The 16,793-nt window shown below is 40.3% G+C and overlaps 1 pseudogene; it reads left to right on the plus strand.

Moving 5' to 3' along the window:
* The first annotated feature begins 1,982 nt into the window (after positions 1-1,982).
* Positions 1,983-14,845, plus strand: LOC143891287 (uncharacterized; annotated as a pseudogene).
* The last annotated feature ends 1,948 nt before the right edge of the window (positions 14,846-16,793 follow it).

Raw genomic sequence — 16,793 nt, forward strand, 5'->3', positions numbered from 1 at the left:
CGGGTAGAGGGACTGAAAGCAGATATGGGTGGTTTTGCTTCTATTTGTCTGGATTGTACCGGTCTTTACCCCCCTAAAGCGCATACGACTCACTCCTTCAAGGTCGTCCTAGAAGAAAAACGAAAGTCTGCCTTTAGCTTACTTGTTCACTTATGCAATTTCGTTCTAAAGCATTGTTGTCTATGTACTCAAGCGTAACCTGCCCTTAGGTTGTTTCTTGCTAGCTTGCGTACTATCTATGCTCTCGAGGCTGGCATATTTTTTTCTAAATCATTCAAGCGATTCAGTCATTTCTAACTCATTCAAGCATATAAGTTATCATACTTGTTAATAACTTCTTGGTTTTGTGATAATTTGTAAAATACATATGCTTGGGACAAGAAAGATAAGTTACAATAAATCTGTGAATTATTATTTCGAATATTCGAAATAGAAAGTGACTTTTGGATAGTCAAAATAAACTGAGTTGTATTTTGATCCTTTAAAGTTGGGAAGGACTGGCTATCGGTTATTTGCAGGGATGTGAGGCGAGGCATAAGTAGAAATAGAGGTGGAGAATAAGTGAAGAGCATTCCATAGCTATCGGATATGGACCGTGGAGCCCGGGAGGGAGTCTAAACTCTTTACGTTCTAATTTGATTCCCTACTATATTAATATGGGCTTTTAGGTGCCACACCTCTTTCTCCCCAGTAAATACGTCGATTTATGAAGGTTTTCACGGGTGCTAGTACAACAAGGCGAGGAGACACACTCCACACCTTAATACATTTAGGACCCACACCCAAACTAGTCATTTCCTTTTGGGAAATGTTATCAGCACTACTGTATTTTGATGAGGGCACTCCTCACATTATTAAAAGTGCGGCATGCCCGCACCATAGGATGATCCATACCGTCCATTAGATGGACCACAGCCTAAATAATAGGTTGTGCCTAAAAAATCATTTCCGTAGGTTGATCCTAACCCTCCGATCTGATTGTTAGATGGTTGATCCTAACCCTCTATAGATCGGAGGGTTAGGATCAACCTATGGAAATAAAACACTGCGAATCAAACCTATTCAATTTTTACTAAAGGGGCCTTCAATTTATGATAACATCCCTCTAGCACAGAAGGCATTTCGCGGATGGTCTCTTGCATATGAGGGCTGCCACCTCATGAATAAAGACAAAATCTGCTGAAAAGTGAGCCTATGTGGCTGCTCTCACATGCAACAGACCATCCGCCAAATGCCTTTTGCGATGGATGCTAGTAAAATTTCCAAGAAATTTTTTTTCATTAGAAAATTTATTTATTTATTTATTTTTTTTGAAAACAGGGCCTTTAGGGTATGCTATTGTGCTTCGCCCCCACTCCACTGTTTCAAGAGGGAATGGCACGTGTTCAAGATCCTAACCCTCCATCTAATCTATCTCACAGGATTGAACATGACCAAGAATCTTCCCTGTTAGATGTTCCGAAATTTCCGTTTATCATCGAAATTTGGAAGATTGACATTCATTTTCTTCAAAAAAAAGCCAAGATTGACATTCATTTCCTTTAAGGAAGGTGCACCATGGCACGAAAAGACACTCATTAGTCCCAAAATATCTATACCATAAGATGATCCTAACCGTCAGATCAGTCGCTTTGTTGAGATAAACTTGGAATTTAGGGAAGTGATGACTCAGCTCTCTATTTCTTGGAACGGAGCGAGACATGCCGTATGTCAAGAATCTCCTTTAGATCTTTCAACCACTTGTCCCAAAAATTAAACGGCTAGGATCATACATGTGTCCTCAACCTCTTCACGGTAAAACACAGCGTGAGCTAATTGTCCAAAGTTTATGTGGTGAATGATCAAGAAGGACACACGACTTTTTCCAAGTAGATGTGCTACACAATTATTCCCCTCAACGCACCGCATTGAAGGACACACGACTTTTTCACTATAAATCAACATCCAACATGAGCGAAAAAACTCAAACACCACCAACAACCATGGCCTTGAAGAAATCTCTCTCCCTCTTCTCTTTACTTTTCTGCTTTCTGATGCTTTCTTGCCGTTCAACAACCGCAAATTCAGTAGAAGCAGAGGCTCTCCTCGGCTGGAAAGCTAACCTTCTTAACCAAGCTCCTCTCAATTCATGGTCGCTTCACAATGCCACCAATAAAAGCCCATGCAATTGGAGGGGAATAGCATGTAACCACGAAGGAAGTGTCACTCAAATAAACCTAACAAGTGTAGGTTTGCAAGGTAAGCTCTATAACTTCAAATTCTCTTCCTTTCCAAAACTCGCCCATCTTGATCTTAGCAACAACGCACTCTCTGGAACAATTCCTTCCACATTAGGAAACTTGTCTAACCTTGTCACGTTGTACCTCTACAACAATAATCTCTCTGGAACCATCCCTGAAGAAATAGGATATTTGAAAAATATGGCTGATCTGGAAATGTCCCATAACATTCTAACGGGTTCCATTCCTTCCACAATAGGAAAGTTGACCAACCTTGTCACGTTGTACCTTTACAACAATAAGCTCTCTGGCCCCATCCCTGAAGAAATAGGATATTTGAAAAATATGGCTGATATGGCAATGTACGATAACATTCTAACAGGTTCCATTCCTTCCGCAATAGGAAACTTGTCTAACCTTGTCACGTTGTACCTCTACAACAATATCTCTCTGGCACCATCCCTAAAGAAATAGGATATTTGAAAAATATGGCTGATCTAGAAATGTCCGATAACATTCTAACAGGTTCCATTCCTTCCGCAATAGGAAACTTGACCAACCTTGTCATGTTATACCTTTACAACAATAAGCTCTTTGGCCCCATCCCTATAGAAATAGGATATTTGAAAAATATGGTTGATCTAGAAATGTCCAATAACATTCTAACAGGTTCCATTCCTTCCACAATAGGAAAGTTGACCAACCTTGTCACGTTGTACCTTTACAACAATAAGCTCTCTGGCCCCATCCCTGAAGAAATAGGATATTTGAAAAATATGGCTGATATGACAATGTACGATAACATTCTAACAGGTTCCATTCCTTCCGCAATAGGAAACTTGTCTAACCTTGTCACGTTGTACCTCTACAACAATAATCTCTCTGGCACCATCCCTGAAGAAATAGGATATTTGAAAAATATGGGTGATCTGGGAATGTCCAATAACATTCTAACGGGTTCCATTCATTCCAAAATAGGAAACTTGACCAACCTTGTCATGTTGCACCTCCACAGTAATAAGCTCTCTGGTCCCATCCCTGAAGAAATAGGATATTTGAAAAATATAGCTACCATGGCAATGTCCGATAACCTTCTTAATGGTGCAATTCCGACCTCTTTGGGTGAACTTAAAACGCTAGCCTTTCTAAGTCTATCTTACAATCAACTTTCGGGTCCCATCCCAAAAATCTGGACAAACTGCACGTCCTTAACCAGTGTTTATATCGAAGGAAACCAGCTCTCCGGAAATATGTCCGAAGACTTTGGAGTTTGTCCAAATCTAACATATATTAACTTGAGCCACAACCATTTGTCTGGTGAACTCTCTCCAAGTTGGGGTAAGTGTAAAAGTTTGACAAGTTTAAAGCTCTCAGGGAACTTGATAGCTGGTAAAATACCACCGGAGTTTGGACAGTTGATTCAACTAGCACTATTCGACCTTTCTTCAAACCTTTTGGTCGGAGAGATTCCAAAGGAATTGGGGAGCTTGAACGCTTTATATAACATGAGTTTAAATGGTAACCAACTTTCTGGTCAGATTCCATCAGAAATGGGAAAACTGTCCAATTTGGAGATCCTGAACCTATCAGCAAACAAACTGAGTGGATCGATACCAGAAGAACTAGAAGATTGCTCGAAATTGCATTCTTTGAACTTAAGCAGAAATCATTTGAATGGAAGCATTCCATTTCAAATTGGCAATCTAGCAGAGCTGCAAATTATGCTAGATCTTAGTTTTAACATGCCTACAAGAGAAATATCGCCCCAACTGCAAAAATTACACATGCTGGAAATCTTAAATCTCTCCCACAACAGGCTTTCTGGGTCAATTCCATCTTCTCTAGAAAATATGCTCAGCTTGACATCGATTGATTTATCATACAATAATTTGGTGGGTAGCCTTCCTAACAGCAAAGCCTTCCAATAAGGGACATTTCTCGGCAACAAAGGTTTGTGCGGCAAAGCGCAAGGTTTGCAACCATGCAATTCCAAGCCAATAAACAATGGTGAACCAAAAAAGAGACACAACGTTATCATATTGATCATTCTTCCTCTTTTGAGCGCACTATTCCTTCTACTTCTAGTTTTTGGCATTTCTTCCTTTTTTGCCTCAGAACAAGAAATGCAGAGGGACAAAGAAATGAAAGGAATAAAGACCTATTTTCAATATGGAATTGGGGTGGGTGTATTTCTTATGAAGATATCATCGATGGAACAGAGGAGTTTGATGACAGATACTGCATTGGGGAAGGCGGATATGGGAGAGTTTACAAAGCATATCTGCCAACAGGGCAAACAGTAGCTGTAAAAAAACTTCACAAATTGGAAGATGACGAGCAAATTGATCAGAGAAGTTTCAGAAATGAGGTACGTTCATTAACAGAAATCCGTCACCGCAATGTTGTCAAGCTTTACGGGTTTTGCTCCCATCGTCGATGTATGTTTCTCATTTATGAGTACATAGAAAGAGGAAATTTGGCTAATATACTAAGCAGTGACGAAGGGGCGATGGAGTTGGATTGGGTGAAGAGGGTTAATATTATTAAAGCTGTGGCACATTCTTTATCATACATGCACCATGATTGCGACCCGCCAATAGTTCATCGAGATATCTCAAGCAAAAATGTCTTATTGGATTCAGAATTTGAGGCTCACGTATCTGATTTTGGTACTGCTAGAATTCTAATGCCGGATTCATCCAACTGGACAGAACTTGCAGGCACTCGTGGATATGTTGCTCCAGGTTAGTTCCTCCTATATTGTGCCTACTTTATTGTTGCGGTATAATTGTTTAGAAAATTGTCTTATTTATTGTTATGTCATTTGGCTCACCTACGGAAGGACAAAATGTTTGCCAAGAAATTTTATGTCATTTGACTTCTGTTTCTTTTCTGTTCTTTTTTTTTTGGCAGAGCTTGCTTACACAATGAGAGTGACGGAGAAATGCGATGTATATAGCTTTGGGGTTTTAGCATTTGAAGTGATAATGGGAAGGCACCCTGGAGATATCATCTCTTCCTTGTTAACATCATCATCTGAAGTTGGCCAAAATCTACGGCTAAAGGATGTGTTAGACCCACGGCTCCCAAATCCCGAAGACCAAGTTGGAAATGAAGTTGTTCTGGCAGTGTCAATGGCACTTGCGTGCATAAATGCAAAAACACAAACTCGGCCACCCATGCAACACATCTCTGGAAAGTTCTCTGCTCGAACTCCATCTTTTCCAAAGCCATTCCACACAATCGAAATGTCTCAACTGATGGAATTTCAAGTGTAAATGGGTTGGGTCTCTTCACCTACTCAGTTATATTGTATAGGTCAGTATTTCATATAGTTGATCAAAATAAGCGAAGGACTAGGCTGATTGTCACCGTCGAGATCAAGTCTTGGGTCCCACTTGGAGACATGTATGTTTCATTTAGACCATTGATCTTTGTAGACCATCATGAGGCAACCCACATGGTTTTGTACCTTCTGGACCTATTGCTCATTTGAAAGATGTGTAAAATAACATGCTACATAGGATGATTCTAAAATAAAAACCTCTACAGATTGGAGGGTTAAGATCATTTTATAGAATTGATTTTTGAGGTAGAACCTATATATGTGAAGGCCCAACAAATGAACGGCTTGGATCATCAAACCATACGAGCTCCGATGTAATTTTTTATTTTTTAAAATATTACACTTACATGCGATCACATATAAAATCTATAAATCTAGAGAAATTTACATTTATGGTATATTTTGAAATTTACATTTATAGGATATTTAATTAAAGAATTTACATTTATAAGGTTTTATATGTGCCCTCATGTAGGTGGAAATATATGTGCCCACATATAAAATATTTCCGCCTACATGGGGACACATGTTCTTCTCCCTATAAAATATTTCCTCCTACTTGGGACAGCCAACTTCAGTGTATCTATGATTGGAGAGAGGCTAATCTTCTTCACGTGGGAAGGAGTCAACGGGCCTGATTGCAACGTTAAGATTTATTAGAACAAATTTAAACTATTAAACTTTTGGCTAAATCATAATCTTTGATGACTAATTGGAATATAACTTATAGATTATAGTTTTTACTCTTAATGGTTGATGACTAATAGTTTTTACCCAGGTCCCACCACTGATGGAGGACCCACACTGACCGAGTCGGACCACACCGACCCAACTTTCACCACGACTTCCCACCTGTCCAGGATCGATCCAGGCAGATCATCCTCGGCTCCAATTTTGGAGCAAACATCACTCTTCGTTCGACGGAGTTGAAGGTGGGTGTTGTGGTGGTGAGGGTCATGATTTTACTCGCCCATCAAATCACGGTACCCCAGTGCCGGGGCCGTGGAGTGTGAGTAGAGTGGCATGCTTCGCATGGACCCGTCTAGGATTGCGACTCCCATGTTGAGAATGCCCTGCTCTGGCCGGAGGGTAGCCGGTCGCCGCACTTGTAAAGTGGCGAAGCGGGTGCCGGAGGGGAAAGAAATGAGGTGTGGAGGAAGAGATTATTGACGAGAACACGGACAGTGCCTAGAAGGATGTCACGGAAGCTGCGGAGAGCGTAGATTTGGATCATGATGGTTGAGGATTCGGATCGGAGGAAGGGATCCGAAACTCGAATATGAATTTGTCGTTTCATGTGGGGTCAGTGTGGCCGTGTGGGTCTACACGGGTGGAGAGTTTTCAGTCAGGGTGGAGCCATGTGACGGCGTACGTGCACATGGCACGGGTGACCGGGGAGAGATCTTTGGCGGAGATGATGTTGATTTCGAGGAGCTGAATGGGAATGAGAGATTCAGACATGGTGAGGTTAGGTGGCTTGGGTTGGGGCCCCTCCCATGTGGGCCCAACAATGAGGAGAGAGGTAGACCTGGCAAAATGGGACCCGTACGCGTGGGTACACCTGGCCCGCAGGGGTACAGGTACCAATTTCATTACCCGTGAAAAAAAATACCCGCACCCAACCCGTACCCGTGACCCGCGGGTTGGTTTGTGTCGGGCGTTGGTGCCCGCGGGTTACCCGCCATTCGGTTTTCAACTTTTTATTCTTAAGGCCTAAACACTAAACAGTGAAAAATAGACTGTGAAGGCGGCCAACAAAACAAGTCAAAGCAATCAGACTATGTGGGTGGCCTACAATCTTGATTGCACTTACATGTCCCTGTGTGTGGGACCCAAATTTCAATGGTTGGGATTGATCCACCTAGTTAACTTTAATTGGGTGCTGAAATTTGCAACAAATGGTTGGTAAACTTACAACAATTAACAACAATGTAGGCTGTGAAATGAATGAAATCATCGTTGCCGCAAAAGTTTTTTTTTTTTTTAAATAAATATAAATTTCTTGGGTTACCCACGGGTTTACCCAACCCGCGCAGCTTGGGTCCGGGTACATGGAAAACCTACCTGTAGAATCGTGGGTATTTTTTACCCGTACCCGCGGGTATCCTACTCGCCCGGGTCGTACCCGTACCCTCGCGGGTTACCCGTTTGCCAGGTCTAGAGAGAGGAAGAGGAGAACGGAGAGAGAGGGTGGGGGATAATGATTAAATGGGTTGTGGGAGTAAAGGTGGTTTTAGAGGAGGGCGGTTATGGTTTTAACCGTGGTTAGGTTTTGAATGACAGGTGGGGCTTGTCTAATTTCGTGGGTGTATTACAGCTAGCTTTGTAAGACTATTATACTAACTAGCCGTTATTAATTTACATGAAAACATAAAAAAATACGTGCTTTTATGACTAAATAGCCTTCCATCTCTAACATGGGCTCAAGCTTGAGACTTTAATTATCTGTTTCTTATCAAGTTCAATAATTTTTTTATTTACATTGAAAGAAAACTAGTATTTATGGGTAAAAAGTAATGGAGCCCACAGGTATAATTGGGATCATAGTTTTAAACTTCGACTGAAATCCAAATTCCGAATTTTGCCACCGAATTTCGGATTTCGGTCAACACCGACACCGAAACGGCCGAATCTCACCAAATTTCAGAAATTTCGGCAATTTCAGTGAAATTTGGAAAAAAATACTAATTTTACTGAATTTCAGCTGAAATTACAGAAATTTCGGCTCAAAAAAAAACATTTCATGCACCTTTACCGAATTTGGGGGATTTCGTCAAAAATTTCGGTTTCGGTTACCCCTGAAATTTTGGCTTAAACCGAAATTTAAAACCTTCGTTGGGATAAGATGAATGGTCCAATAACCAAAATCCAATTGAGCCCATCTATAGTAACGAGTCGCATGCTACTATTGGCTCCAAATAAAGTGCATAATGACCAATAAATAATGGCTCCACATATGTACTAAACAATAATCTACTAGTAGTAATTAGAATGGCATAACAAAATCAACCCTAATATACTGGTTTCATGTGACTTGTGAACTACGAACCTGAACAGGGTCTTAGCAAACTGATCAACAAGGTAACATGGTTCTTTTTTTTTTTGTTACTATCCCATTTGTTTCTGAGACAAACCTCACATTTTTTATTTCATACAAGAACAGAAAATTTAAGGACCAAAACCACTCTTTTGGTGAAATAACTCAACTCAACTCAACAAAGCCTTTGTCCCAAACTAGTTGGGGTCGGCTATAAAATTCATGAAGAAGGTAAAAGGAATCTACCCGGCTCTAATCCTGGTTCTAGTTGGTTTTGGTGATATACTTATGTTAATTCCTAGTTTTGGCACCAAGACTATAAGCAAGAACCCTAATAAACAACAAAATAGATGAGAAAAAATAACAATAAAAAACCAAAAACAAGGATTCACACCCCAAAAAACGGGGGTGCTACCTGTCTAAACCAGCTAACCAGTCAAATGAGACTCCGCAAAATTATGAATAAATATTTCCTGAAAACAATAAAAATGTACTAAATGAGAAAGTACTGCACCTCAAAACTAGGGCACTTCTTCAAGATATCAACTAAGAATCTGAGGCTTCGGATGGGTTCAGACCATTCCTTGAAAAATGGTTCCCCAATATGCCCCTCTCTTGCCGCAGACCCCGCTGGTGGAAACCATTTCCTCTTGGCTTGTTACTGTAGTCCCTGTCGCTGCCGTCTTGTCCCCTTCCCCGCCCAAAAGTTGGGGCACCAAAGCTGCCTCTAGGAGCCTCCATCTGATAACCACCCCTACCTCGGCCCCTTCCTCCTATCCAAACATTTTGAGTGCGGCAGATTTATGAAATCAGAGATGGGCAATGTATCTCAAATAGTACATTTATGCGGTAATGGGCAGGGTTTGGAACCGTGCAAGTCCTGTCACTAAATATTGATAGTTCTTTCTCTTTTGAGCACACTATTCCTTCTACTTCTAGTTTTTGGAATTTCATTAAATTTTTGCCACAGAACGAGAAATGCAGAGGAAGAGAGAAATGAAATGAAGAGAGCTGGGATCGGTGTATTTCATATGAAGATATCATCGTTGTAACATAGCACTTCGATGAAAATCACTGCATTGGGGAGGGAGGATATGGGAGAGTTTACAAAGCAGCTTTGCCAACAGGGCAAGTAGTGGCTGTAAAGAAACCTCACAAATTAGAAGATGGCGAGCATATTGACCAGAGAAGTTTCATAAATGAGGTAAGGGCATTAACATAAATCCGTCACCGCAGCATTGTCAAGCTTTACTGGTTTTGTCCTCATACTCGATGTATGTTTCTTGTTTATGAGAATATGGAAAGAGGAAATTTGGCTAATATCCTAAGCAGTGAGGAAGAGGCAATGGAGTTGCATTGGGTTAAGAGGGTGAATATTATTAAAGTTGTGGCCCATTCTTTATCATACATGCACCATGACTGCGTCCAGCTTATACTTCATCGAGATATCTCTAGCAAAAATATTTTATTGGATTCAGAATTTGAGGCTCATGTCTCTGATTTTATTGGACTTCTAAAGCCTGATTCATCTAATTGGACAGAACTTGCAGGCACTTAGGGATATGTTGCTCCAGGTTAGTTCCCCACATACATTGCTTAGTTTATTGTAGAAGTATAATTATTTGGAAAATTGCATGTTATTTTATTGTCATGTTATTGGGCCTGTGTAACGAGTATGCTATTATTGGGCCTGTGTTCAAGAGATACAGCAGAGATGCACTATCATAGTTCTTGGTCAGCCAAAACAATATACAACCTTAAATTTTATAGAAATTTTGGGTGTTTCTTTCTAAAAGACTTTCTTCAAGGGAATTTTTGTAAATTATCCAACTTCAAAATGTTTGATTAGGATATGGAGTGTTTAGATTTTGAATTTTTCTACGAAATATTAGAACATTTCTTTTTATATGTGTAACATTATTGTGCCTGTTGGGCCACCTTTAGCCGGCCATCTCCTGGAATATTTTTGCGTGATGATGAATTGCTAGCCAGCACTGACTTGATCCAACGGTCAGAAGAACACCTTATGGAATTTTTGGTAAAAACTTTCCCTAAAAATTGTCTTATCTAATGTTTGGATACTCATTTTCCATAGAATTTTTTCCTTCCAATGGCTTTCTTTCAGCATAAAATTCTTCTTATGCCATTTATGTGGAAAGAAACGGAGCCATATTAAAAATAGGGAAATGTTATCAGCACTACTGTTTTTTGCGGAGGGCTCTCCTTACTTTATTAAAAGTACGGTATGGCCCGCACCCTAGGATGATCCAAACCGTCCATTAGTGGGCCACATCCTAAATAAGTTGTGCCCCCAAAATCATTTACATCGGTTGATCCTAACCCTCCGATCTGACTGTTAGAGGGTTGATCCTAACCCTCTATAGATCGGAGGGTTAGGATCGACCTATGAAATTGATTCTTGGGGCACAACCTATTTAGGCTGTGACCAATCTAAAGGACGGTTCGGATCATCCTGTGGTGAGGGCCATACCATACTTTAATAAAGTGAGGAGTGCAATCATCAAAATACAGTGGTGCTGATAACATTTCCCTAAAAACAAAATTCCTACATTTTCTTGCAAAAAATCATTCTTGCTAGACCAGGGAAGTCTTTTTTTCCGATGTAAAGAGTCACTATTCACACCCCTTAAATGGTTTTTATTGTAGATGCATATATATATTGTTTGGAAGTATTCAAAGTGGCCCTAAGTTTTTAAACAATTAAGAGAATTGTTTAACAAAGAAATTTGGGATTTATTGGGCAATTTCATGGAAAGCTATTTCGTTGCTGGCTTTTGCACGATAGAACAGCCACTTGAGATGAATTAAATAAATAAGACAAAATCTGCCAAAAAGTCAACATGTGTAGCTGTTGTCACGTGCAAAAGCCAACCTGGCTTTCTGCGAAATTTCCTACCAAATCCCTAGAAATTTTATGTTTTTTGATTTTTTGATTTTTTTGGCAGAGCTTGCTTACACAGTAAGAGTGACCGAGAAATGCGATGTATATAGCTTTGGGGTTTTAGCACTTGAAGTTATAATGGGAAGGCACCCTGGAGAGATCATCTCCTCCTTATCATCATCATCATCATCATCTGAAGGTAGCCAACATCTACGGCTAAAGGATGTGTTGGACCCACGGCTCCCAAATCCCGAAGACCAAGATGGAAATGAAGCTGTTCTGGTAGTGTCAGTGGTACTCGCGTGCATAAATGCAAATCCACAAACTCGGCCAACCATGCAACATATCTCTTGAAAGTTCTCAACTCGAATGCCACCTTTTACAAAGCTATTGCACACAATTGAATTGTCTCAACTGAAGGCATTTCAAGTATAAATAGGTTAAGTCTCTTCACCTAATCTGTTATATTGTATATTGTATATAGGGAAATGATAAACACGCCCCTTTTCATCACTTGGGACAGCCAGCAGTAGTGTATCAATGACTGCAGAGGAGCTGATGTACTTCACGTCAGAAGGATTCAATGGATTTGATTGCCACGTACACTGCAGTTGGGTGTCACGTGTGATGAAAAAGGGTGCATTTATCATTTCCCTTCTATATATGGGTCAGTTTTTAGGGGGAAAAAAAACAAATCGGAGAATTGCATTTGGCAAATTGGACCAATGGTCCAATTTTCCTACTTGATGTCACGCGAAAAACATGGGTTGCCATCCCTTACCCAAGACTCACAAAGTCTTAAAATTCATAGTATGTATAGAGGAAATTTCACGGAAAGCCATTCCACGGCTCACTTTTGCGGGAGAGAACAGCCACCTCAGATGAATTAAATTAATAAGACAAAACCTGCTAATAAGTGAGCCTGTGTGAGTGTGATGTTCTCTCATGCAAAAGTGAATCGCGAAATGGCTTTCTGTTAAATTGCCTATTAATCCCTGTGTCTAGATGGTAAATACTTTATATATGCCGCTTACATTTTGAGGTCATATTCATCCATTTACATGCTTTGTTATTTGAGCGTCCTTTTTCTCTCTCACCCGCGCTAGTGTCAGGGGGTCAAATTGCTCCTCCACAAAGCAACCCGTGATGGCACTAAGTCTTCACAACTTAGTCAGCCAAACCCTCCCTCAAGTACATAATGAGGCTCTCTCAAGAAATGGGACAGCACACACAAAGGAAAAATCAGCACACAAAATGAATACAAAAGCATACACAAGGGACACCAAAATTTAACTTGGTTCTTCCAATCAATGCCTACTCCACGAGCAACTCCATTGCCATCATCTTTCTCAAACTCTTACTCTAGGCCAAAGCCATTACAAGGAAGCTTTTCTCTCACAATACACACAAAAACCCATTTCCTATGTGCTTGGACGTTTTTGCCTCATATAGAGTAGTTTTGGCAACCAACTCAAGGCCATTGGCCAATTTACATAGTGCCTAAAGGCTGTTGGCCAATGTACAACACTTTCAACAATCCATGTGCATTTGCACTTACAAATCATGAGCCAACACTTGGCAAAACCAACCAAAACCGTCCAGCCATGTTGTCCATTCAAAATGCATTGGTTTGCCTCCAAAATCCGCATGTGCAACACCACTTTGCCCATTGCCTTGCTGCCATGTATGCATTCCAGAATCATGGAGGGTGTCCCACATTTGGAGAGAAGCAAACCGTCCAGCAGATTTCCTTTCAAAAGCTGACTGCCCTTTAAAGGGTTCCTGTTTGCTGGGGTTGTCCCTTCCTCATCCTCTCATTGACTATGTTAAAGAGGATGATGAAGGAACTCTCTACTTTAGACTGTAATTTCGTCGCCTTCCTGTTATCTGGTTTTGGGGTCTGCCTAACCCCGATTACTAATAAAAAAAAAATGTATGCATTCCAGTGCCAAAACCGCCCAACTATTGCCTTCCTTGTTTTCAAACATTTGTAACCGCCCAACTGTTGCATTCCAGTCCAGGCATGCCAGTAGTCCATTTTGAACCATTTGTAACCGCTGCCTCCATGTGCAAAGCTTGGGCACTACACCCAAGTGCTGGCCACTTGCCACATGCTTATTGGCTTATCGTTGCCCGCCAATCCAGTGCCCACCAGCCACCGACCCAGCCAGTGCCTACCAATGCATGCCCGTGCAAGCTATGCATAGCCCATGCCTATGCTCTATCCCATGCCAAAGCCTTGGTCCCATGGCCTTCTTCCCACCTTGTTTCCTATTGGCCTAACTCCCTAGGCCATCTTGGCTATTGGCAAGGGTGCAAGGTGCCACCACAAGCCAATGCCTATGCCATTGGTTTTAGACCGCCAGATACTTTACATTTGCTCTATCACGTTCAAATGCTGATTCTGAAGCGCAAATTTATAGGTAATGGATTAAAATACTCTCAGATGTGAATGGATATTATAAATAACACCCTCAACTTCAATAAACTAAAACTAATAAAATAGCTTCTTCTTTTTAAATTTTCATAGAGAAGAAAAAAAAATAAACAGCGACAAAAAATTAAAGGAAATCAAATGCATGCCAGTAAACTTCATTAAAATTATAAAATTGCCTTATATCTTTTCAATGATTTTGGGGAATGCTAGATTCACAGGCACCCTTGCAAAAAAGGGAGTATAGGACACCCCTAGTCAATTTGCATTTAAGATGGCACAAAATATTTAAGAATGTTAAACTGAAGCGTGCCTTAGCAAAAACCAGCTACAAGGCCGCCCCCATTGGACCAACTCACAAGAGTGCATTTTATTATTCATTTAATTTCACATTTTTGTGTGCCATTATAAATGCACTATGGAGTACCCTAGACTTGATTCATCCTCTCTGGTGAGTAATTCACTTTAATTCTTTATCCATCCATAGCACCAGCGCGTCTGTTTGTGTTTCTTTTAATAAGAACTTTGCAGTGAATAGCAAGCAGAAGTGGCAGAAAAATAAGAAGCCAAGGGATATGATGGCTATAAGAGAGATGATCGGGCTAATAACAATGAAAAATCACAAGAAAAACGTGACTTCTATTGTTATCGATGTGGCAAGCCTGGTCATATTAGAAGAAATTGTTGGGCTAGGATTGAGACCGATGATGGGAATTTTATCGTCGAATCCAAAGACAAGGAAGATGATGACGATGGTGAATGGGACGTGCAAGCTTCTTCTGCATGTGATGTGGCAGTGGAAGAGACTGCTACGGAATATGACTTTGAGAGGGACAATTGTGAACGTGTATTTTCACCACGGACTCTTCTGAGAGTCCTTTTATTTTTGGGTTTTGTTTTACAATAAGATAACAATTAGAAAGAGTTTTTTTTTTGTTTAGAGTGCTTCTACTGTTTTCAATAGAGTGGTTCAACGTTTCTTTAGAATGCTTATACGGTTTTGAAGTTGTATTTATCATAATTTTTCAACTCTGTATATAGAAACTCTCTCTCGTTAATTCTTTTTCTTCCTAGATTAACCAAAGAAGTTTACAAGTGGTATCATAGCTCGGTTTCGAGAAGAGCTCGGTTTGATGAGCATGAGTCAATGCTCGGAAGAAACTTAACATGACTTGTGGAGAGTTAACGCTGAAGGGGAGTGCTAGAGTCATCACTGATTCGTGCACGGCGTCGGAGGGGCCGGGCCGACGGGTTTAAGTAGTTTGGTGAGTCGGTGTTGAGGGGGAGAATTGAAACGTAATATGTTCACCACTGACTAAAATAGAGTCCTCTTGTTTTGTTTTTAGCGTTTTGTTTTTAGTGTTAGATAGATATTAGATAGAGTGTTGCTTTCACGTTTTGCACTGTGCTTTACCATTTTTCATACTTCATTATTACTCCCTTGTTAAATCCAATAGTATCTTTCTTCCTAAATAACCAAAGAAAGTTTACAAATGGTATCAGAGCTCACGGCGTGGTAACCCCCGTTTGCCTCCGATGGCAGGAATGTCCCTCGGGGAAGATCTCGGAAACCCCTGTTTGCCTCCTAGGGCGGGAATGTCCCTCGGAGAAGATCTTGGAAACTCCGGTGTAGTATCTTGTGGTTCCCACGTTGCCACCGTGTGGAGGGGCAAGATTGTCCACGTTGCTTTCACGTGGAGGGGGAGATTGTTGGGGTTCCACGCAAAAGCAAATAGTCCCACATCGGTAAAGTGGATTGAATGGGGATGGGTTATGAGGGAATGGGCACCCTCCCTCTAACAGATAGCTTTTAGGGGTGGGTTCTACCCAGTTAAATTCCCTACACAAGGAAGTCTAGACCTATCAAAGGGATTCTCCCAAACCCGATTTAAATATCCAAAATCGCATCTCTCCATTCAATAGTATTAGATCTTTAAGGTTTTCAGATATCTAACTAATACAGACATGATTCATACCTCGAATCACGATCTATGGCTTGAGAATCCGTTTGTCCTCTCTCTTCCACCACTACTCCACGTCCATGGACTGAAGAAAACGTTTAGGGTTTGTTTAGCCTCAACAAATATCATAAAAGGGTATTTATAGGCTTTCTTAAAATGCCCTAATAATGTAAACTTCCCATAAGATAAAAACGCCCCTCACTAAGAGAGGGGGGACGAATTTGCAAGTAGGAGTATTTCTGGGTATTTACATCTACAGCTAAGGAGTAGAAGTAGAAACACCTCAGTTCAATTCCTATGTAAGGTTTTTAAGCATTTAGTGCAATACTGTTTTCTTCTCCTGGATTTGTAAGCTTTTATGCATACTCCAATATTTTTGACAAAAAAATAGAAAATAGGTGAAGATAGTATCTTTTCCAATAATTTCATCAGAATATTGTAAAAGATAATTTCATAATAAATTGAAAACCACTCTTAACAAAATTTGGATAGGGTTAGGTTTGTTATCTTTTTTTCGTTTCCAAACTTTTCTAGAAAATTCTTATCTTGTTTGGATTGCAAGAAAATATATCTGATGGAATACTCTTTCTAATTAATTTAAGATGGAAATTATATGACTAATTAATTTAGGGGCTAAACGTAAGGTCCCTAACTAAACAATTGAATAGGGTTGGCTCACTTTATCATTTTTTACATGTAAAAAATAAGAAAATTTAGAACTTTTTTTCCTTTCCTAAAATTTCCAATAATATTCCTGCAATCAGTTGCAATAGGCTATGGTTTTAGTTTTGTTTGGGGATAGAAGCTAGGGTTTAGATTCTACTTGTCGGAGAAGAGGAAAGGAGAATGTTATAAAGTCAAGAATGGGCTAAAACGTTTACTTGTTGAATGGTT

This window comes from Tasmannia lanceolata, unplaced genomic scaffold (genome assembly GCF_043159265.1).
Source record: "Tasmannia lanceolata isolate RefF3 unplaced genomic scaffold, GAP_Taslan_0.1 ptg000013l, whole genome shotgun sequence".
NCBI lineage: Eukaryota > Viridiplantae > Streptophyta > Magnoliopsida > Canellales > Winteraceae > Tasmannia > Tasmannia lanceolata.